Source organism: Stegostoma tigrinum, chromosome 5, assembly GCF_030684315.1.
Source record: "Stegostoma tigrinum isolate sSteTig4 chromosome 5, sSteTig4.hap1, whole genome shotgun sequence".
Classification (NCBI taxonomy): Eukaryota; Metazoa; Chordata; class Chondrichthyes; order Orectolobiformes; family Stegostomatidae; genus Stegostoma; species Stegostoma tigrinum.
The window spans coordinates 77,352,509-77,377,263 of NC_081358.1; positions in this window are offsets into that span (position 1 = coordinate 77,352,509).

Sequence of the window (24,755 nt, forward strand, 5' to 3'; positions counted from 1 at the left end):
AAGAGATACTGAAAGCACTGCTAGTAATCTTCTCAAGTCCCCACCCAATCCACGTACATGAACTTCAACCTGCCCACTTTCTCCAAACTCAAAAAAACCCTGACATATCAGGCAACCCCATTGGGGTACTCAGAAACTGTTCATCCACTTGATACCCGGATACTTCTGATAATGAATGAATACTCTTCTCACATTAGCTTGTTCCCATACACTTACAAATAGAGTTACTCCTCTCTTACAACTGTGATCCCCTCTCCCCCAGCCTGTAGCCCATAATCCCAAGGTTTCCCAAGTCCCCTTCCTGTGCAGGAAACCTCTCATCCCATTCCAACCACTTTGCCACCAGCCCCCCACCTCCAGTTTCTGTGGGCCAACACGACAGACTAACTGACCATGAGATAACTGCTGTGCCATTCAATAGGATCACAGCTGATACCATATTCCTCATATTCACTTTCCTGCCTTTTCCCCATATCCCTGGATTCCCAGACTGATCAAGAATCTATCTATCTCAGCCTTAAACACAAAGACACCACGCCCATCCACCCCACAGATTTCTATATCAAGGAGTATCAAAATCTCACAGCCCTCTGAGAGAAGAAGTTCCTCCTCATCTCAGTCTGAAATTAGTGCCCCTTTCTTGTGAGACTATGCCCTCTGGTTCTAGACTCTCTCAAGAGGGGAAGCATCCTCTCAGCTTTTATCCTGTCAAGCCTCTTCAAAATCCAAAATTCTTCAATTATGACATCTCTTATTCTTCTAACTTGCAATGAGTAAAATTCCATCCTGTTGTAACCTTTGCACATAAGATAACCATTCCATTCTAGGGGCCATGGCCCATTGCTGTGAAAAACCCAACTGGATAACCCAGGACAGAAGTACCAAGACCCCTGTCTGATGACTGCACATCTGACTGCAGTGCCACTAAGGAGTCACAGGACTGATCATGACCCACTAACTGAACTGCAGGGGCATGGACCTTGACCTAAATCTGCTTGACCAGACATGTGATTATAGCTAATTCTCTGGGCTGTTTTGTCAGGGCCCTTTACTGATAGATGCCTCCATGGACTTTGGTGATGTATCACAGTGCCTGCAGTTTGCATTCCAGCCCATCAATTCTGAGCTGAAGTTCCTCAACAGCCAACATTTGCTGCAGATGTGGTTATTATGGATCATATCAGCAGTCAGCAGCTCCCACATACTACGGCTGCAACGCATCACCTGCTTAGGCATCTCTATTCTATTCAAGTAACTAATCTGGATGTGAAATATTTTAAGAACAAACTCTTTAACTGCATTCTTGAGCAGTATAAATGTCTCCTGACTTAAACCATTCAGCCAATCAAGAGACACAGATGAAATACCCACTAATCACCGGTTTTCTTGTGGTATCACTCTTCAGGTCTCATTGGTAAAAAGGTTAAAGGAGCTCTCTGCCATTATTTTTTTATCTTCCACTGCTGCTGTTCTGTTCATATTGGTCCTCTTTTCTCTTTACGAATTTGCTGCCCCCACTGTCTCTCTCAAGCTCTTTATGTACCTGTTCTCTCCCACACTGTTTCAAAAGCACAGGGTCCTCCTCTCCTTCACTTGTTTGTGTGTTGGTAACTGTCTCTGAGTTCTCCTTCCTCCAATTTATTTTGTTCATTCACTTATTTGTGTTGTGAGCATAAATTACAGTGATTGTTCTGCTAATATAATCAAAGAGTTTAGGCCATTAAATGGGTGTGACATACTGCAGGATACACTGAAGAAAATGTAAGGTGTTATATAAATGCAATACCATTGTCTGTTAACTTTTGAATGCCATGGAAATGGAAATTTAACATGATCTTTTATCAAGTAGTCACCAATGGGTATGGAAATAATTAGAAATAAAAGAATGGTGATGATGATGCTGACTCAGATTTTGAGAATTCTAATAGAAGAAAGAAAAAATCAGCAATAGACTGAACAGATGGACGAGCATTGAGATATTGCTCTAGGGTACAGCTGCTCATTCTACTGAAATGACGGTAGCTCCAAAAATAAATTACATTCTGGGCATTATTCCATTGCTTGTTCTGCCAGGTTTATCAAAGAGGAATCAAGGGCGTTGATTTAATGGAGAGAAAAGAAAAGCCCTCTTTTAGAAGATCCTGAAAAGGAGAGAGGAGATTTAATATTTGGCTTTTGGATGCTTAGACTTGCATTTTTTCCCATTCATCAGTATGGCTGCTGTAAACTTCCTGCAAATAGAAAGATAAATGCTTAAATGTCTAAACATTGAATTCTCAAATAAGAGAATTATGCCTATCTCATAATTTTAAGTATTATGGACCAGACCAAACCAGACATTCAAAATATTTAAGAAAACTTCCCAGACACTAACTTTTTCTTATTTTAAAGGTAAGCATAAGACATGGTGTTCCAGATGTAATTTAACTAGTCAAACAACTTGTCTTTAAGCAAAAGAATAGTTTATTTTACACTACAGTTAAAATACAGATAAAGTAAAAGTAAAATAATTGTTTTAACTGTAACTCCATCGAAATACTTAACAAGAAATTTATATATTATATGCATGCGCTACTAATTAACTGTCTCAATATATTTACATCCCCTAAATACTCTGTTGGTAAAGAAAAATTCGTAAAATAGATTGTCTCACATTCAATCTTATCAGTAGGAAGAGAACGCCAGCTTTTAGCTGTAATGGAGAGTGGAATAAGAGCTTCCACATACAGCTTCAAAACCCAGCAACTGCTAAAAGTTAAAATGAAAGATATTGGTTCTGTGGGAACTTGACCCCACCCATCTAGCTTGGTTCTATTGATCCAACTTTAAAAAAAAACCCAAAGCCTCACTAGTTGTTTACTTTATTGGCTTTGTTTTATCTCAAATTTTCTTCATAAAAAGAAAATACAAAATAGGCCTCTTAAAGTCATAGTTAAATCACATAAGCTACAGTAATTTTATTCCTTGAACTGCTGCAGTTTAGTTTATTCAAAGAGTCAAACTTATTAAAGCTTGTGGACTGAGCAGAAGGTATAGGACAAGACATTCCTGAGGCTAGACAGCAAATAGGAGGCCTCCAGCCCTGAAAGATTAGTGGTGGGCACCATTGAGGTTTAGTGATGAAAGAGAGAGTTCCTCTACTTTGATACTTCTTAAAAAGCTAGAGCCACATGAGACTACAGCTGCCAGACTGTCATTGTGGAGATGGAAGCCTCCATAGACTTTTCTGTGCTTATCTCACAATTGCAGCCACTGTGATGGGAAGTATTATGGTGATTAAGTGAAGTGGTGGTGCCCAGATGTGCTGCCGACAGGGCCCTTCCATTCATCAGGCAGGATTTGGCCTCAGTTGGTGACTTCATTGCCGAATGGAAAATTCAACCCACACCAGCTTACTGATTTTAATAGGCCCAATCGGGACCCCAAACAGATTCTTCAAAAATTGCCTGAGTTAGAAAGGCATGCCAAACAGCATAAATGAGAAGTTTGATGGTGATATGCGATTCTGTTGCCAACAGAATACATCTAAGCTCTGTAGTCCTGCCAAATCCAGTCATGATAGCAGTTACATGAGAATACCATCATCTACAGGTTCTCCTCCGAGCCACTCACCATTGTGACATGGAAATAGATCATTCTTCCTTCGGAGCTGTTGAGTCAAAATCCTGGAACTCTCTCTTCAAATGCATTGTGGGTATATCCACATCAAATGGACTGCAGTAGTTCAAGAAGGCAGCTCACCACCACCTTCTCAAGGGAAACTAGGGATGGGCAATAAATGCCGGCCAGCCAGAGACACCAACACCCCATGAATAAATTATTAAAAGAACAATATGCTGGTCAGTGGGGATATTGTATCCAGCCATCTTTATTCTCACCCCAATAGATGTTTAGAAATTCCACCTGTTATGTCTACTCTCTTTGCACATAAATAAATTTTGTGGTTGTCAGCATTATGAAAAGAAACAATAAAGCTGATCCAAACTGCTCGCTAAAGTTACATCTAAATATCTGTACCTCATCATTTCTTCAAAATAGTCTCTTAAGCCTTTCAATATCTGTAACAGACTTTAATACCTGTAAAACATACATGAAGAAAAAATGATCACTTTAATCCATCTGATTGAATATGATACAACATTTTACTTGATATTCAGAAGATCCAAATGGTAGAATACTCAAACTGTAAAAGCTTAGAGTGGAATTCTAGAGCCCTTGGTAATGCTTGTGCATTAGCTTGTACATTTTAGTTCTCGGCAAGCAGTTATCACAGTTGCCGTGCATTCATCCTAATGAATTATTTTCAGATATTATGTTCTGTCAGCCAGGGAAGTGAATTGATACACAGGACTACAGTGTCACGCCCTGAGCGTCCAGCCGAAAACATTGCCGCCTACCAGACAGCCTGTAAAACTTAAGGAGTTCAGCTTCCCCATGCCTCATCTCAGTGGACATAGCCCTAAAAGCCTGTGGTTCCCAGTCCAGAGAGCCGCAGGCTAGCTTTTGTGCCGGGCTAAGTCTGAATGGATTAGAAAGATGCGTCCAGAATTCTAATTTGGCTCCAAGTGTCTGAACAGCCAAGTAAAAAGATCTCCAATTAAACTAATAATTAGAGATGGGACAGGCTACAATAATCCCAGTAATGACTTTACACAATATTCTGAATGCTAAGTAAGTGTAAAATTAAAACACATTTAAACTGGGAATTAATTGCTCACCTCCATAATTGACATGTTCAGTCACAGATTTGTCAGCTTTTATTTCTGAAATAGCTCCTACTTGTAAATATACCAATGGATTAACAATGGCTATTCCACAATTATAACAAGAATTCTTGGTTATACATGATGCTTTTAAAGAATTGGCATGTTATTTGATTAAATAAACAATAAAGGGTTGCCCATTTAAGGCAAAGATAAGGAAAAAATACTTTTCTCAAAAAGTTAGCTTTGGAATTACCTTCCTCAAAAGGCAGTGGATGTAGAATCTTTAAATATATTTAAGACAGAGGTAGATGGATTCTTGAATTACCAATAAGTTTAACAATTATCAGGTATAAGCAGGAATGTAGAGTTGTAGTTTAAATCATATCAGCCATGATCTTACTGAATAATGGAGCAGACAGAGGGCTGAGTGGCCTGGTTTTCTCCCTGCTTCCATGTTTGTGTTGGAGGCATTCTAAAGCCATAGTCACACATCACATAAGAGGCCCTTCAGTCCATCACATCTGCAATGCCCTATCATTACTGATCCCACTTTCCAACACTTGGCCCTTAGCCTTGAGCGTTATGACATTTCAAGTGCTCATTCACATAAGCTTTTAAAGGTTGCGAGGTTTCCCACCTCAAATACCCTCCCAGGTTCTGCCTTCCTGATTCCCACCATCCTCTCAACAAAAAAGTTTTGCTGAAATCCAGTTTAAACATCCTGCCTTTCACCTTAACATTATGCCTCTTCATTACTTACTCTTTAACTAAGGGAACCAGTTGGTTCCGATCCATCCTATCCATGCACCTCATAATCTTATACACCTCAATCAGGTCCCATATCAGCCTTCTCTGCAGTAAAGAAAATAACACAAATCCAATATACCTCCCTTCGTAGGTAAAATGCTCCATCTCAGGCAACATCCTGGTTAAATTCCTATGCAACTCCTCCATTACAATTATATCCTTCACATAGTGCAGAGACTAGAACTGCAAACGATACTTCAACTGTGACCTAACTAAAGTTTTGCACAGCACAGCTCCAGCATAAACCCTGCTCTTATAATCTATACAACGCTGATAAAGGCAAGTGTCCTGAATGCCTTCTTAACACTCGTTTAACTTGTCCCGCCTCTTTCAGAGATCTGTAGACAAGCACTCCAAGATCCTTTTGTCCCCTGAGTTTCTTAGTGTCCTGCTCTTCATTGAGTACTCCCTTATCTTGTTACTTTTTCCAAAGCGCATCACTTCACACTTTTCTGGCATAAATTTCACCTGGCATTAATCTGCCCTCTGACCAACCTATCAATATCTTTCTGTAGCCATGAATTTCTTCCTCACTATTAACCACCTGACCAATTTTCATCTTATCCACAAACTTACCCATCATTCCCAGCTCCCCACACCCCCCCAAATGCCAACATTGTCTTCTATATCATTTATAATTACCACAAACCATACGGGACCCAGAACTGAACTTTGTGATTTTCCTTGGACACTGGTTTCCAGTTGTACAACATTCTACACCACCCTCTGCCTTTCACTAATAAGCCAATTTTGGATCCACCTTGCCAGGTTTTCCTGGATATCATGTGCTTTAGCCTTCTTTGTCAGTTTCCCATGTGGGACCTTGTCAAAGGCTTTGCTAAAATCTATATAAACTGCAATAACTGCACTACCCTCATCTACTCACCCCATGACGTTGATAAAGTCAAACAAATTTGTCAGGTGTGGCCTCCTTATGACAAAGCCATGCTGACTATCCCTGATTAAACCTTGCCTTTCCATGTGGAGATTAATTCCATCCTTCAGAATTTTCTCCAATAGTTTCCTTCCCACTGATATGAGACTCATTGGTCTGTAATTCCCTGATTTAGCTCAACCACCTTTCTTGAAAAGTGGAACCATACTAGCTGTCCTCCAGTCCTCTGGAACCACCACATGACCGGATAGGAATTGCAAATTTTGATCAGAGATTCCGTAATTTCATCTCCCAAAGAAGCCTGGGATATAACTTCTCTGGATTTAGGGAATTGTCCACCTTTTAAACCTGCCAAAATTCAATACTTCCTCACTCCCAATGTCAAACCACTCAAGAACCCCACAGTCTGTCTTTCTGAAATCTGTAGCAACATCTTCCTTCTCCCAAATGGTGAGGCACTCATTTAACATCCACCAAATTCCTCCAGCTCCAGGAACAGATGTCCCCCTTGGTGCTTAATGGGCCCTACGCCTTCCCTCATTATCCTTTGTTCTTTTGATATATTTATTGTAACAAGGTCAGCCAGGTTGACCTCATAGAATATGAGTTTCCTGAAAGAGACTGTTAATCTGGTCCAATCCAGGAGCACTGGGTGACAGATAAAAAGAGGAGTATCAGACACCTTGCTCACTTTGAGAGCTGCCTCTTTGTCAAAGACTGTCCTCATGCAAATACTGATTGGATGAAAAGATACCAGCCTCTGTTGAGTTATTTCAGTGACGTTGAGAGTAAAGCATGTTCCTGAAGAAACTTACTTCCATCATCTTTGAGTTGGGCGTTATGTATTATGCTGTTATTTGTGAGACTTAACTTGTTCAATCCTATAGTTGAAGTTTGGATCCAATATGTAGAAATAATGAATTATTTTCTTCTGGGCAAAGACATTGGGATAGATTAAAAGCAATGAGCAATTCTCCTGACCACTTGTGGACCCATAGCTTTTTCAGTTACTAGGAGCTTATTTTCCCTGAAGCATCAGATATTGAAACTTTTCAAGAGTTGACAGATTTAGCTAAGGACTGTAAAGACGTCACACCACTTCTAATTCTGAGACATTATCATTTTTACATGACAATTCAGAAACTGGAGAATCAGAATCAGGATTTTTGACTAGGTTAAGATGATTGACAGAGGCATGTGACTTCGGTTTAACCCTTAATGAGACGTTGAGAGACCAATTGGTATCTGTGATTAATGATGTAACCATACAAAAGCACCCACTAGCTGAAGGCAACTGGGCTTCAAACAAGCACGACAACTGGCTTTATCATTGGAAAGTGCAGCAAGTGGAGCAAATGAGTTTTGGGGTAAACTGATGGAAGTGGACATCGTCAATCCAAGTGAGCTTGGGCAGCACCACTTGAGTGAAGGCAATTGCATGGTCATGCTCAGAACATATATTGAACAGAGGCGCTTGAGGTCAACCCACAGCAAAATCCTAAACAAAGCCAAGCCTCAGTCAAACAGTTTAAATTTTCTTCAGGATCTGGGTAGGCAGGCCATTATAGTTGCTAGTATGTGTTCTTGAGACAGCAAAGGAGCCTCCCAGACCTAAGAAAACTCATAGACCACATCCGGGAAAGTGCACACAGCTGAATATTCACCTATATCTGGCTTGGTGCAATTAAGTTGCTTAGCAATATCCAAATCAGAACCGATCAAAATAAACCTCTAGTTAAATAATCATTCAGTTCGAATGGAGGAGCGTGGCCCTTTCAGCAATTGCAGAGACAGTCTTCAACAAAATTTACTCTGGACTCCAAACCTTAAATTTGGACGCGTCTTCTGCTAGACTGAGAACCTATACTGGGAACCTTTCCAGATTAAGGGAACAACTTTGGTTCTTGTCTCTTATGAGAAGCAGCTGGTTCAGTTACCAGTGATCATTTAAAAGGCTTGGGCCCAAGCTTGATGGCATGTAATTGGTTGAGAGGGCTTCACTTAGATTGGCTTAACATTTTTTGTTGAAAAAAGGCTGCCTGAGTGAAGACCTATTTAAATATCTGGAAGTATTTCAGAAAGGCCTAGGCACTATCAAAGGGGCTAAGACCATCTTGCATGGTGACCAGGAAGCATTCCCATGATTCTGCAAGGCCTGCCCAGTGCCATTTGCCTTATGGGCAAAAGTAAAGGCAAACAACAAAAGGTTGGAAAGTGAAAGAATCATCAAACCAGTCCCGTTTGTGGAACAAACAGCACCAGTTATACTGATTTTGAAGCCCAGCAGTGATAATGGGAACTGCAGATGCTGGAGAATTCCAAGATAATAAAATGTGAGGCTGGATGAACACAGCAGGCCAAGCAGCATCTCAGGAGCACAAAAGCTGACGTTTCGGGCCTAGACCCTTCATCAGAGAGGGGATGGGGAGAGGGAACTGGAATAAATAGGGAGAGAGGGGGAGGCGGGCCGAAGATGGAGAGTAAAGAAGATAGGTGGAGAGAGTATAGGTGGGGAGGTAGGGAGGGGATAGGTCAGTCCAGGGAAGACGGACAGGTCAAGGAGGTGGGATGAGGTTAGTAGGTAGATGGGGGTGCGGCTTGGGGTGGGAGGAAGGGATGGGTGAGAGGAAGAGCAGGTTAGGGAGGCAGAGACAGGTTGGACTGGTTTTGGGATGCAGTGGGTGGGGGGGGAAGAGCTGAGCTGGTTGTGTGGTGCAGTGGGGGGAGGGGACGAACTGGGATGGTTTAGGGATGCAGTTGGGGAAGGGGAGATTTTGAAACTGGTGAAGTCCACATTGATACCATTAGGCTGCAGGGTTCCCAGGCGGAATATGAGTTGCTGTTCCTGCAACCTTCGGGTGGCATCATTGTGGCACTGCAGGAGGCCCATGATGGACATGTCATCTAAAGAATGGGAGGGGGAGTGGAAATGGTTTGCGACTGGGAGGTGCAGTTGTTTGTTGCGAACTGAGCGGAGGTGTTCTGCAAAGCAGTCTCCACGCCTTGGTTTCCCCAATGTAGAGGAAGCCACAGCGGGTACAGTGGATGCAGTATACCACATTGGCAGATGTGCAGGTGAACCTCTGCTTAATGTGGAATGTCATCTTGGGGCCTGGGATAGGGGTGAGGGAGGAGGTGTGGGGGCAAGTGTAGCATTTCCTGCTGTTGCAGGGGAAGGTGCCGGGTGTGGTGGTGTTGGAGGGCAGTGTGGAGCGAACAAGGGACTCACAGAGAGAGTGGTCTCTCCGGAAAGCAGACAGGGGTGGGGATGGAAAATTGTCCAAGTTCTTCGAGGACCGCAACTTTCCCCCCACAGTGATCGAGAACGCCCCGACCGCGTCTCCCGTATTTCCCACAACACATTCCTCACACCCCGCCCCCGCCACAACCGCCCAAAGAGGATCCCCCTCGTTCTCACACACCACCCTACCAACCTCCGGATACAACGCATCATCCTCCGACACTTCCGCCATTTACAATTCGACCCCACCACCCAAGACATTTTTCCATCCCCACCCCTGTCTGCTTTCCGGAGAGACCACTCTCTCCGTGACTCCCTTGTTCGCTCCACACTGCCCTCCAACACCACCACACCCGGCACCTTCCCCTGCAACAGCAGGAAATGCTACACTTGCCCCCACACCTCCTCCCTCACCCCTATCCCAGGCCCCAAGATGACATTCCACATTAAGCAGAGGTTCACCTGCACATCTGCCAATGTGGTATACTGCATCCACTGTACCCGGTGTGGCTTCCTCTACATTGGGGAAACCAAGCGGAGGCTTGGGGACCGCTTTGCAGAACACCTCCGCTCAGTTCGCAACAAACAACTGCACCTCCCAGTCACAAACCATTTCCACTCCCCCTCCCATTCTTTAGATGACATGTCCATCATGGGCCTCCTGCAGTGCCACAATGATGCCACCCGAAGGTTGCAGGAACAGCAACTCATATTCCGCCTGGGAACCCTGCAGCCTAATGGTATCAATGTGGACTTCACCAGTTTCGAAATCTCCCCTTCCCCAACTGCATCCCTAAACCAGCCCAGTTCATCCCCTCCTCCCACTGCACCACACAACCAACTCTTCCCCCCCACCCACTGCATCCCAAAACCAATCCAACCTGTCTCTGCCTCCCTAACCTGTTCTTCCTCTCACCCATCCCTTCCTCCCACCCCAAGCCACACCCCCATCTACCTACTAACCTCATCCCAACTCCTTGACCTGTCCGTCTTCCCTGGACTGACCTATCCCCTCCCTACCTCCCCACCTATACTCTCTCCACCTATCTTCTTTACCCTCCATCTTCAGTCCGCCTCCCCCCTCTCCCTATTTATTCCAGTTCCCTCTCCCCATCCCCCTCTCTGATGAAGGGTCTAGGCCCGAAATGTCAGCTTTTGTGCTCCTGAGATGCTGCTTGGCCTGCTGTGTTCATCCAGCCTCACATTTTATTATCTTGAAGCCCAGCAGATTGGTTTGTGTTATGGGGGTTTTAAATAAATGGTAAACTGTTTTTCACAGCTGGATTAATACTCAACCCCTCACATAGAGGATTCATACACAAAGCTGGCAGGGGGGCTGTCCTTCACAAAGCTGGACATGAACTTTATTGCACCAAGCCATATGCAATGGCAATTAGATGAGGATTCCTAGAAATATGCCATAATTAATACCCATTAGGGTTTGTATCAAAATGAGACCCCCTTCTGGCAGGTTTGCACCTGCTAAAAGACTGAATGTAGACTGAAGTCTCATGTACACCAGACCAGGTAAAGACAGCAATTTCCTTTCCTAAAGAATATTAGTGAACCAGATAGGTTTTTCCAACAATGGTTTCGTGGTCATCATTTAATCTCCTAATTACAGATTTTTATTGAATTCAAATCCAATTTTAATCTATTAAACTTGCCTCCTTTCACATCACCAGATTCAAAATAGTCTGATCCTTGGTTGGATCCAAACATATTGTTATAGGAAACTGGCTCAAATGCATTCATTGAAGCCTTCTTTGTTGCTACATCTACTGTTTCGCATTTATTCATTCTTGCGAGGTGGGCATGATTGGCTAGGCCAGCATTTATTGGCCATCTCAAATTGCCCAGAGAACAATTAGGAGTCAATCATGTTGCTATGGGTCTGAAATCACATATAGGCCAGATTATGCAACAATAGCAGTTTCCTTCCTAAAGAGTATTAATGAACCTGATGTTATTTCCTTTAAAAATCAGTAACTGTCTCTTTGTCATCTTTAAGTTCTTCATCCCAGATTTTTATTCAACTCAAATCCCACCACCAGCCCTGGCAGGATTTGAGCCTATGTCTTAGCACATTACCTGTGTCTTCCAATTATGTAGTCTAGGGCTAATACTGCTAGGCTATCGCCCAGTGAACACTCAGACTACTGCTTTGGATGATTTATGTTCCATAATGCAGGGGGTTAACTTGTTCCTCTTGAAACTTTTGGGAAATTGACTGCCGACAGCCATTGTGTAGTAGTTCATTATCTGTATTGTATGCAATAAGAGTCTTACCGATGTTGTCTTTCTCTACTTCCTGGGTTTGTCAGAATCATGAGACACAATTGAACAATGTAACTTACAACATCTAGAATAGTTTTTTTTCTACGTTGTTTGAAACAGCAGGTTCATAGGGGATTAACTAAATATGCACACCACATAACAACAACATGGGAAATGAGCAATCCCCTGCATGATTCTCTGTCTTGTTGTTAACTGACCAATTAATGGAATGAAACAAATGGTTGAAAATCATGTATGTAGGGACTTTGAATGACATTTTGGTGGCACTAATGGTGCCTTGATTTAAGGGGAATAAATTAAAGTGTTGTCACTCTGCTTGTTTCTCAGGGGCAAAATAATGAACTGTGTGCTCTGGCATGCAATGCATCATTAATCCATTTAATACCTCAGCTATTGCTGCAAATACTGGTGTATCCTGTCAGAAGCATAAACAACTAATTCATTTGCGCCTTTGAGTACCTTTGCCACTGCTAATGCTATTCTTATGATCAAAATTGTCAGTAAGTCCACTTTGAACAAAGGGCGTCGGAGAGTTCATTGGTTAATGGGTGTGATACAGAAGTACACATGTACACCCATGGTCACCTGCCAATTTCCTGTATATGCTCACACCTACACAACAATTAACAAGATGCATTCATACTATTAATGTATTTCCCTTAATTTGCAGGAATGTAAGAAGAAATGAAATGTACCATTAAAAGACACACCATATAAAACAACAAAAGGATTTGAGAGACCCATCTTTCCCATTCAACGTTGCAGGCAGGAGATCCAAATATTTTCAACTTCAGGCTTTCTTTGACAATTTCTGACTGAGCTGCTGATGCCAAACAGGCACCAGTGCAGGATCAGAAAGAAACTGTTCTGATGGGATGGGCATAGTTCCAATCAAGCTGGAGCCAGTATCTTGGCAATTTGAATAAGCTAGAGAAGTCTTTAAACCAAATTGATTGGACAAAGTTCTGTACAAGGGCTACATAAGCTTACAAAGCAAAATGATATGGCAGCATTACAAGGTTGATATTTACATAATGATAACCTGATTGGGAGAGGAAAGAACAGAGTGTACAAACAGGAAAAAAAACAGCAAATAGGATTAAAGGGGGAATAATTAATGCTTCCTTAATTAAATGCACATTGTGTTCAGAACAAAATAACTGCATTAGCAGCACAAATAGATATTAGAGAGCATGATTTTATGCTATTACGGAGACATGTTTACAAGGAAATCAAAGTTGGGAATTAAATATTTAGGGATATATGACTTTTGGAAGGAACAGGCTGGACAGAAATGATGGTTGGGTAACTTTCTTAATTCAGGGTGGAATAAGTGTGATAGCAAGAAGTGATCTAGGATCAAAAGATGAAGAATCTATATAGGTGTACTTAAAGAATAACAAGGAGATGACATTGGCAGGAGTGATTCATAGATCCCCTAACAGTAGCTATTTAGGAAGAACAATACATCAGGAAAGGGTACGGGCATATAAAAAAGATAGTACATTAATCATAGGTAACTTTAATCTTCATAGATTGGGCAAGTTAAATTGGGAAGGTGATGGCTCAGCAGTATTAATACTAGATTATTAATCCAAAGGCCAAGGTAATGCCCTGGGACCAAGGTTCAAATCTTGCCCTGACAGGTGGTTGGATTTGAATTAAATAAAAATCTAGAATTAAGAGTGTAACAATGGCATGGAGACTGTTGGTGATCGTTTGGGGGTTGCGGAGAGTGGAACCTGCCTCCTTAATAATCTTTCAAGAACAAATCCACCATTCTTACCTGGCCTGGCCTATATGTGACTCCAGGCTCCAACAATGTTGTTAACTCTTAACTGCTATCTGGACAATTAGAGATGGCCAATAAATGCTGGTCTAGCCAGTAGTGCCCACCTCCCATGAATGAATAAAAAGAATTCACAGATGTAGCCATGAGGAAGAAATCACAGAAGGCATTTGAGACAGATTCCTTGAATAATATATTTGGATCTAACAGGGATCAGGCTATTTTGAATTTGGTAATGTGTAATGAGGTAGATTTAAAAAATGAAGAACCCTTTGGAAACAGTGACCATGACACAATAGAAGTCAGCATTCAATTTAGGAGTGATAAACTTAAGTTGGAAACAACTGTGCTAACCTTACAAAGGAATGAGGGCATGGTTGGCTGGCGTGGACAAGCGAAGGGGTTAGCAGAAAAGACAGTTGATGATAAAACAGCAAAAGAAAATCTATCATGACTCACAGCAAAAATATCCAGTGAGGAAGAAAGATTCAAATAGGGGTAAAACAACCATGGTTTACCATGGAATTTAAGGGTAGCATTATATTGAAAGAAAAGAAAACACATAATGTGACAAAGATTAGTGGTATGCAGAGGAGTGAGAAAGATGAACAAAAGAATAGGCAGAAAATAAACTTTGAGGTAAACCGGCATGTAATGTAATAAAACAATGCTTCGTAACAGTTTTTTTAAATATATAAAAAGTAAGAAAGCTTTCAAAGTGAGCATAGGCCCATGAAAGAATGAGGCTGGAGAAATAATGAACCAAGAAATAGAAGAGGTGTTGAATAAATACTTTGCATCAAGGTATGAATTCCAAAAATAACAATTCATTTGGGGGGGCAAGGGGAAATAAATAAATACAATAACTATCACCAAAGAAGGTAAACTAATAAGGGGCTAAAGGCTGACAAGATTCCTAGACTTGAAATAAAACCCAGAAGTTGCTGGAAAAAGATCCAGCAGGTATGGCAGCATCTTTGGGAAGAAAGCAGAGTTAAAATTTTAAGTCATAGAATCATTGAATCCCTACAGTCCAGACAGAGGCTATTCAGCTCATCAAGTCTTCACCAACCCTCCAAAGAACATCCCAAACAGATCTACCCCATCCCTCTAACCGTGTATTTACGTGGCTAATCGACCTAGCATGCACATCTCTGGACATTACAGGACAATTTAGCATGGCCAATCCACCTAACCTATACATATTTGGAACATGGTTCTAATAAAGTGTCCCTGGACTCGAAGTATTAACTCTGCTTTTCTTTCCACAGATGCTGCCAGACTGGCAGAGTTTCTCCAGTAATTTGTTTTTATTGCAGATTTCTATCATCTGTACTATTTTGCTCTATTTTCCAATCCTATTAGGATTCATGGCAAAGTATTACCAGTGTATTCATAATCGGTATAACCACTTCCTTCAGTAACTTAGGGTGCAAACCATTGGGTCCAGAAAGCTAAACTCAAACAAACAAGCAGCTGCGGATGCTGGCGAGCTGTTGCTGTGACGTTGTGAATCCAATATGACTTCTTCAAAAGAAAATTTATATCAGACTCAAAATGTTAACCTGACGGCTCGGAAAATGTAACACTCTGAATTAAAAAACAAGAGAGACAAAAACAAACGTTAACTATTGGCTGGTTAGCTTAACCATTGTCAATGGGAAGATGTTAGAGACCATTTATGATGGATGTAATTGCAGAGCATTTCACAATACATACTCTATGCAGTACTACCAAGCAGAGTCAGCATGCCTTCATGGACAGGAAATCATATCTGACAATGTTACTTGAATTTGTTTTATTCACTTGTGAGCTGTTGACACTGTTGGGTGGCCAACATTTGTTTCCCATTTCAAGTTGACGCTGAGAAGGTGATGGTGAGCTGCCTTCTTGAATTGCTGCAGTCCATGTATTGCAGGTTGACCCACTCTTCTATTAGGGAGAGAATTACAGGATTTTGACCTGTGACAGTGAATGAATGGTGATGTATTTACAAGTCAGGATGGTGAATGGCTTTGAATGGAATTTATGGGTGGTGCTAAGTAGATAACATGTAGGAGATGAAGAGAAAGCAGTAGACATAACATATTTAAATTTCCAAAGATTTTCTATAAGGTACCACATATCAGGCTATTTAATAGGACAAGAGCCAATGGTTTTGGGAAAGTTTATTATGACAGATAGAGGACTGGCTAACTGATAAGGCAGGGAGTTGGATTAAGGAGTGTATTTTCAGGGTGGCAGGCTTTAACTAATGAAGTGCCACAAGGATCAATGTTCAAACCACAATTATTTAAAATTTATATCAATTACTTGAACATACTACAGCAACTTTGATGATAACATAAAAATATGGGAATGCAAGTGGTGAAAATGGCGCAAAGCCAATGTGGAGAATATAGACAGGTTGAGTGAGTGGACAGAAATTTGGCAAATGGAATATGATGTGTGAAAATGTGAGGTTATGCACTTTGGTTAGAAGAATAAAGGATTTGAATATTATTTAGAAGGGAGAGACTTCAGAAGACTGTAGCACAGGGATTTGGGGGTCCTCATTCATAAATCACAAAAGCTAGCATATATTCAGCCAAATAAAATGTTGGCTTTTATTTCAAAGGGAATAGAATACAAAGGTTTGGAGGTCTTACTAAAATAGAACAAGGCACAAGTTAGAACACAGATCTTTAATCAGTAAGGGAATCAAAGGGTTACGGGGATAAGGCAGGAAAGTGGAGTTAATGAATATCAGATCAACAGTAATCTCATTGAGAGTCAGAGCAGACGCAATGGGCCTGATGACCAAGCTCTGCTCCTACATTTTATTGTCTTATGGTCATATTAGAATACTGTGAAAAGTTTTGATCTCCTATATAAGGAAGGTAATACTAGTATTGGAGGCAGACCAAAGAAGGTCCACTAAATAGATCCCAGACATGAAGCATCTTATGAGGTGAGGTTGAGTAGGTTGGGCATGTATTCAATGGAATGTAGAAGAATGAGTGGTAACCATATTGATGGAGGCAAAAGTATGAGGGGTCTTGATATGTTTGATGCCTAGACATTATTTCCCTTTTTTGGGAGAGTCAAGGGCATAATCTCAGAGTCAAGGTGCAAGAGAAATGAGGAGAACTTTCTTCTCTGAGGGTAGTGAATCTGTGGAATTCATCACCACAAATGGCTGTTGAGGCAGGCTCAGTGAATCTATTTAAGCTTTGAGATAGAAAGCTTGTTAATGAGTAAGGGACTCAAGGGTTATGCAGAAAAGTGTTGTTGAGGATTATCAGATCAGCCATGATTTCATTTTGTGGTGGAACAGAATTGATTACTGAATGGTGGTTAATGCTAAGTAAGCTTACATAATTTGTTGGTTTATGCTTTTACACTTCATCTTAAGTTGGTATAAGGGGTTTACTGATTACTGGCTTTGGTAACTTTTTTAAGTATTTGGAATGTTATGCCAACAGTTTCTGCTTTGGGCGCAAAGAGTGATCTGGATGCAAATTGTGTTAAAAATTACATTAGTTTCACATTTGGAATGTTTTGCTGGAATTTATGCTCAACCATATTTGCATATTGCTTAATGCAAAATCTTCAATAAGCCAGCCAATTACACCATATATTTGAAGGGAATTTTTGAAAAAGAAATGCATTACAACTAAAATTGAAATGTTTACGAAAGAAAGTATGGTGCAGTTCATTAAAAACTGCCAAAAACAGCCAAAACTGATTTATAACAAAACAACAAGTCCAATCATGGCTAACAAGGTGTAGAGCTAGATGAACACTGCAGGCCAGGCAGCATCATAGGAGCAGGAAAGCTGACGTTTCGGGTCTAGACCCTTCTTCAAAAATAGGGGAGGGGAAGGCTGTTTGGAAGTAAATAGGGAGAGAGGGGGAGGCGGATAGAAGATGGATAGAGGAGACAGTAGGTGGAGAGGGGACAGGCTGGTCAAAGGGGCAGGAGTGGAGCCAGTAAAGGTGAGTGTAGGTAGGGAGGTAAGGAGGAGGTAGGTCAGTCCAGGAAGGATGGACAGGTCAACGGGGCAGGATGAGGTTAGCAGGTTGGGGTTGGCGCTTGAGGTGGGAGGAGGGGATAGGTGGAAGGAAGGACAGGTTAGGGAGGCGGGGACGAGCTGGGCTGGTTTTGGGATGGGGTAGGGGAGGGGGCGATTTTGAAGCTTGTGAGGTCCACATTGATACCATTGGGCTGCAGGAGGTTCTGGAGGAGGTAGAGGGCATGGGTGGTGTCACAGACGTAGGTAGGGAGTTCCAGGCCCGGCCAGTCCCCCTCCACTAACACCCTCACCCGCTTAGCCAAACTCGTCCTCATCATCAACAACTTCTCTTTTAATCCCTCCCACTTCCTACAGACAAAGTGGGTGGCCATAGGCACCTGCATGGGCCCAAGCTATGCCTGCCTCTTTGTAGAATACGTGGAACAATCCCTCTTCCATAGCTACACTGGCCCAATCCCCTACCTCTTCTTCACTTACATTGTTGAATATATCTGCACTGCCCCGTGCTCCCACAAGGAGCTGGAACAGTTCATCCACTTCACCAACACCTTCCACCCCACCCTCAAGTTCACCTGGACCATCTCTAATACTTCTCTCTCCTTTCTGGAAATCTTTGTCTCCATCTCCGGCAACCACTTGGAAACCAATATCCATTTCAAGCCCACTGACTCCCACAGCCACCTAGAATACACCTCCTCCCACCCACCTTCCTGCAAAAACGCCATCCCCTATTCCCAATTCCTTCGCCTCTGCTGCTTCTGCTCCCAGGATGAGGCATTTCACTCCCGTACATCTCAGATGTCCTCATTTTTCAAGGATCGCAATTTACCCCCCTCAGTGGTCGGGAACGCCCTCGACTGTGTCTCCAGCATTTCCCACAATTCATCCCTCACACCCGCTCCCCGCAATAAAAACCAAAACAGAATCCCCTCAGCCTCAAGTACCACCCACCAACCTCTGGATCCAATGTATCATCCTCCGACACATCTGCCATCTGCAATCTGACCCCACCACCAAAGACATTTTTCCCTCCCCATCCTTATTTGCCTTCCAGAGGGACCACTCTCTCCATGACTCCTCTTTTCGCTCCACAGTCCCCTCCAGCCCCACAACACCCGACACCTTTCCCTGCAATCGCAGGAAGTGCTACACCTGACCCTACACCTCCCCTCTCACCCCCATCCCAGGCCCCAAGAAGACTTTCCACATCAAGCAGATATATCACCTGCACATCTGCTAATGTGATATAATGTGTCCGCTGTTCCCATTGTGGTCTCCTCTACATCGGGGAAACCAAGTGGAAGCTTGGGAACAGCTTTGCAGAACACCTACGTTCGGTTCGCACTAAAAACTGCACCTCCCAGTCGCGAACCAGTTCAACTCCCCCTTCCGTTCCGCAGAGGATATGTCCACCCTAGGCCTCCTGCAGTGCCACAACGATGTTACCCAAAGGTTGCAGGAACAGTAACTCATATTCCACTTGGGAACCCTGCAGCCCAATGGTATCAATGTGGACTTCATAAGCTTCAAAATACCCCTTCTCCCTACAGCATCCCAAAACCAGCCCAGCTTGTCCACGCCTCCGTAACCTGTCCTTCCTCCCACCTATCCCCTCCTCCCTATTTAACTTCACAGGCTTCAAAATCTCCCCTCCCCCCGACTGCATCCCAAAACCAGCCCAGCTCGTCCCTGCCTCCCTAACCTGTCCTTCCTTCCACCTATCCCCGCCTCCAACCTCAAGCCCAACCACCCCCATCTCCTACCTGCTAACCTCATCCCACCCCCTTGACCTGCCTGTCCTCCCTGGACTGACCTATCTCCTCCCTACCTCACCACCTACACTCATCTTTACTGGCTCCACCCCTGCCTCTTTGACTGGTCTATCTCCTCTCCACCGATCTTCTCCAAATCCATCATCCATCCACCTCCTCCACTCTCCCTATTTATTTCAGAACCCCCTTCCCCTCTCCCATTTCTGAAGAAGGGTCTAGGCCTGAAACATCAGCTTTCCTGCTCCTATGATGCTGCTTGGCCTGCTGTGTTCAACCAGCTCTACACCTTGTTATCTCAGATTCTCCAGCATCTGCAGTTCCTATTATCTCTGAAACAGTTCCAATCAGATCTTCCAGTCCACTTCCCAAGGCTAACCTGTTTATCAATAACTAAAAATGATTTTAAAAACCTTGGACTGCACTATTTACTAGTTGCAATAGTGCACAGTGATAATTTAAATGAAACTATTCAAAAACGTTCAAAAGTTGTCTAAAAACCTCTTAATTTTTACAGCCTCTACAAAGGTTAAGACCTAGTAGGAGGTGATGATATAGTGGTGTTGTCGCTGGACTCTTAATCCAGAATCCAAGTATTTCTCTAGGAACCCAGGTTCCAATTGAATTTAACTTCAAATATAATTTTGAGGTTAGAAGTATAATGATTACCATGAAAGCATTGTTGATTGTCACAATCTGTCTAGTTCAGTAAAATCATTCAGGGAAGGAATTCTTCTAACGTCATCCAGCCTGGGCTTTCACATGACTCCAGATCCACAGCAATATGTTTGACTCTTAATTGCCCTATGAAATATCCTTGCAAAACTTTCAGTTGTATCAAAAGGTACAAAGCCTAAACAAAGGAATGAAACCAAGCTAATACCCGACATCAACCTAAGCAACAGAAACAACAAGACAGAAAGTCCCTTTTGACCTTGCCATGTCCTCCTTACTAATAGCTGACAGCTGGTATCAAAATTGGGAATGCTGCCTCACAGATTACTTGAGCAACAGTCTGTTATAACATCATCAAAGAATTGTATCTTGTAACTAATATTGTCGACGCCATAATCAACATCCCCGGGTCTGCTCAATCTGAGCAACAGTACAGACTCAGAAAAGGTGACAGCACTGTGGTATACTGTTGGCAGGGAGTTGTTCTTAGAGTCTTCAAAATTGATCCTGAACTGCAAGAAGTCCCCTTAATTTTAGGGAATGAGGATGGGCAAGTGGCAGATGCAGCATTGTGGAGCAGTTGGATGACAGTGACAATAACTTAGTAGGATTTAAAGTAGTCTTGGAAAGCGGCAAAGATGGAGCAAAAATAAAGATTCTGAACTGAGGAAGACTGATTTTTAACAAGATAAGACAGAATTTGACCAAACTGGACTATGATCAGCTATGCTCAGGAAAATCCATATCAGAGCAAGTGAGAAACATTCAGAAGGGTAATAGTGAGAGTGTGTGGGGCCAACATGTTACTGTAAAGGCGAAGGGTGGGACCAACAAGCACAGAAACCTGAATATCACACAATAAGAAAGGAAAGGAAGCTAATGGCAGGAACTGAAGGCTGAAAACAGCAGCTACCCTTGAGGAGCATGGAAAGCTTAAAGATTTTCTTGAAAAGGAAATTAGGAGAACAAAGAGGTGACATGAAAAATGCTGGCAATTAATACTAAGGAATATTGAAATGTTGCTTACAAGTATACTAGGGCCACGAAAATAAGCAAGGAAAGGGGAGAGCCAATTAAGGAGCAAAATGGCATTCCATATGTGGAACCAGAAGTCATAGCTGAGTTTAAAATGAATATTTTTCTTATGTATTGACTGTAGAGGAGGACAATGTAAGTGCAGAACTCAAGGAAGGAATTAGTATTGAGGGAGATTTGGTATTGGGAGTATAGTAGGCTTGAAAGTGGATAAATGCCAGGCCCAGATGAAATGTATTCCAGATCCCTTTAGGAGTTTAAGAGGAGAATGTAATGGTTCTAACACAAATTTTCAAATTATTTCAGGCTGTCCCCCATAGTTAAGGAAACTACTGAAAAATGTTCTGAACGATTGCTCTGGGTCAAATGCTGAAAAGTAGAATTAGAATAGATGAATGTTTGTTGACAACACAGACATGATGGGCCAAAAGACCTCTTTACATGTAGTAAAATCTCTGTGGCCCCATGGCAAGGGCAAGTTGACAAAATGATAAATTATATGGGATCTTTGGTTTTATAAATAGGACTAGAAAGGCATAGACTTTACTTATCTCTAGTAAGGCCTTGATGGAATGCTATGTTTCTACCGTATGGTGCCCTAAGTGTACAATGTCAAGAGTCGGTCAGCTAGGCTTACCAAGGTGCTACAGTAAAGAGATGGCGTCAGTCGCATGAAAGGATTGAAACGTTTAGGGCTGTCTTCTATAAAGTTTAAGAGGTAGATTAAGAGGTTTTCAAAATTGAGGACTTTTGATAAAGCAATTAGACAAAAAATCTTTTCCCTGGCAAGAATGTCAGTGACTCAAGAGCATAGACTTGCAAAACAACCAGAAGAGAAATGCTTGGATATAAATGGCTGTTAAGGTATGAAATGCACACCTGAAACAATGGTGGAATCAGAATTCCATTGAAAGCTCTCCAAAGTAATTAGGCTTGAATTTGAAAAGATTAATTTGTAATGTTGTGGGGACAAAGCAGGTGGGTTAGACTAAATTGGACGTCTCTTTCAACATGTTGCCATAGACATGACTGTCTTAAAGGTCTCATTCTATGCTGTTCTGATTACCCAGACAGCATGCACACTCCTCACAGAATGCAGTAAGTTTCCTGCCAATGAATTCTTTTGCATGTTACCGAATAGGTAATATACAAGAACTTTGGTGGAAGTATCCTCTCCCAGTTGTTTTCACTTGTCTATCTCAGGGGTTATTTGTGATTGCTCTGCTATAGGAAAGATATTTTTAAATTTGAAAGGGTGCAGAAAAGATTTACAAGGATGTTGCTAAGATTGGAGGGTTTGAGGTGTAGGGAGAGTCTGAGTAGACTGGGACTGCCTTCCCTAGAGTGCCTGGGGCTGAGAAGTGGCCTTAAAGATGCTTATAAAACCATGAGGTGAATGGATAGGGTGAATAGCCAATGTTTTCTCCCCAGAGTAGGGGACTCCAAAATTAGAGAGCATAGGTTAAAGGTGAAAGGGGAAAGATTTAAAAGGGATCTAAGAAGCAACATTTTCATGCAGAAGGTGGTGCATGTATGGAATGAGCTGTTAAGAGAAGTGGTGGAGATAGGCAGAATTACAACATTTAAAAGGCACCTAGGTGGGTACATGAATAGGAAGGGTTTGGAGGGATATGGCTCAAATGCTGGCAAATGGGACTAGGTTAGATGGATGAGTTAGCACAAATGAGTTAGACCAAAGGGTCTGTTTCTGCGCTGTATAACTTTATGACTCTATGATCTACAGGGTATATTAATCACCGCATCGCCAGCACTCTACCCAGAGAGATGAAAAAACAGTAACACTTGGAAAATTAACATTGGGCATCCTTATCCTCCATATTAAAGTAAACTGACGTATTAGATCAGTATGTCTTGTTTGACAGCTTTGTTAGTTTTTCTTTCTGGGTAGTCTTCTTCCTTTAAGTAATACAATGACTAACGTCAAAAAGATGTCATGACTGACATTGATGTGTGTTCATTCATTTCAGGAATACATACATCCTACATATATGAAGCTCCATTTGGTTCATGCCCAAAGTTGGGTTGATGTTAAGACACTAGATGACCACATGCACAGCAGTAATGATGTCCTGCACTTTAGCAAAGCCCATTCATTTTAACAGAGTTAAAGTAAGCTGTTGCATTTCAATGTGGCAAGACATAGTGTTCCACAGCAGGGGAAGGGGGCCTTCAGTTTATCATGTCCATGCTGGTCATCAGGCACCTTTCTACTCCAGTTCCTTTCACCAGCACTTGTTTGAAACCTTATGTAATGGTGCTTCAAGGTGAAGTATGGCTGAATCATAACAATCAGGACTTCTGTGATCAGTTGGGAGCATTTATGTACAGAAAACTGCCTTTTTTTGGGTATAGTGACTGAACATATCCTACAGCATAGAAACTCAAGGCAATTGCTGTCTCTACCATTATGTATATGCTTGATTTCTGAGTGTTGAATTCCAAAGTCTCCTAGTTACTGTCTTCCTCCATGAGGTTGTAATGATCCCACACCAGACAAATTTGTTACTAGGGATGATTAGAGACCAGAAGATAACCAGGGAAAGAGTGGAGTCTATTAGTGACCAAGAGAGCAATCTATGTATGGAGCAAGAGGACATTGATATGGTGTTAAACATATATGCATGTCTATCTTCATGTTGAGGAAGGAGGATGGTGGTATAGAATTCAGGGAAAAGGACTGTAAAGTCCTTGAGCAGTTTGACACAGGGAGTAAGGAGGTATTGGAGGTACTAGTAGGCTTAAATGTGGACACATTCCCAGCTCCGGATAAATGGTATCCCAGGCTACTGTGGGTGGTGAGGGAAGAATTTACAGGGGGCTCTGGCCCAAAGTTTTAATTCCTCTCTGGCCATAGTGGAAGTACCAGAGGACTGGAAGACTGCTAATGTGGTTCCACTTTTCACAAAGTGTGGTAGAGAGTAACCATAGGATTACGAATCAGTGAATCACACATCAGTGGTGGAGAAAATATTAAGAAAATTCCGAAGGACAGAATTGATCTCCACTTAGGAAGGCAATGTTTGACAGGGATAGTCAACATGGCTTTGTCTGAAGGAGGTCTCATTTGACAAATTTGTTTGAATTTTTCTAGAAGGCAGTAGCTGTATATATGAGGGTAGTACAGTCGATTTAATTTATACAAACTTCAGCAAAGCTTATGATAAGTTTCACATGGGAGACTGATATAGAAGTTAAAATGACATGATATCCTAGCTAACTTGGCAAGTTGGATAAAAACATTTGATGAGTGTTGGGGGATAGAAGGCAGTGATAGAAAGCAGTCTGTGTCACTGAAGCCAAAGTCTATTGGTATAATACAGGGATCAGTGCTTGGCCCTTATTGCTTATGATAAATATAAATGATATCACAGAAAATTTGGGGGCCGGGGGTAAGTTGCAGATGACATGAAGATGGGCTGGGTGGTTGATGGTGAGGAGAAAGGTCTTAGATTACAGGAAGATATAGGCTAATTGGTCAGATGGGCAGATCAGTGGCAGATGGA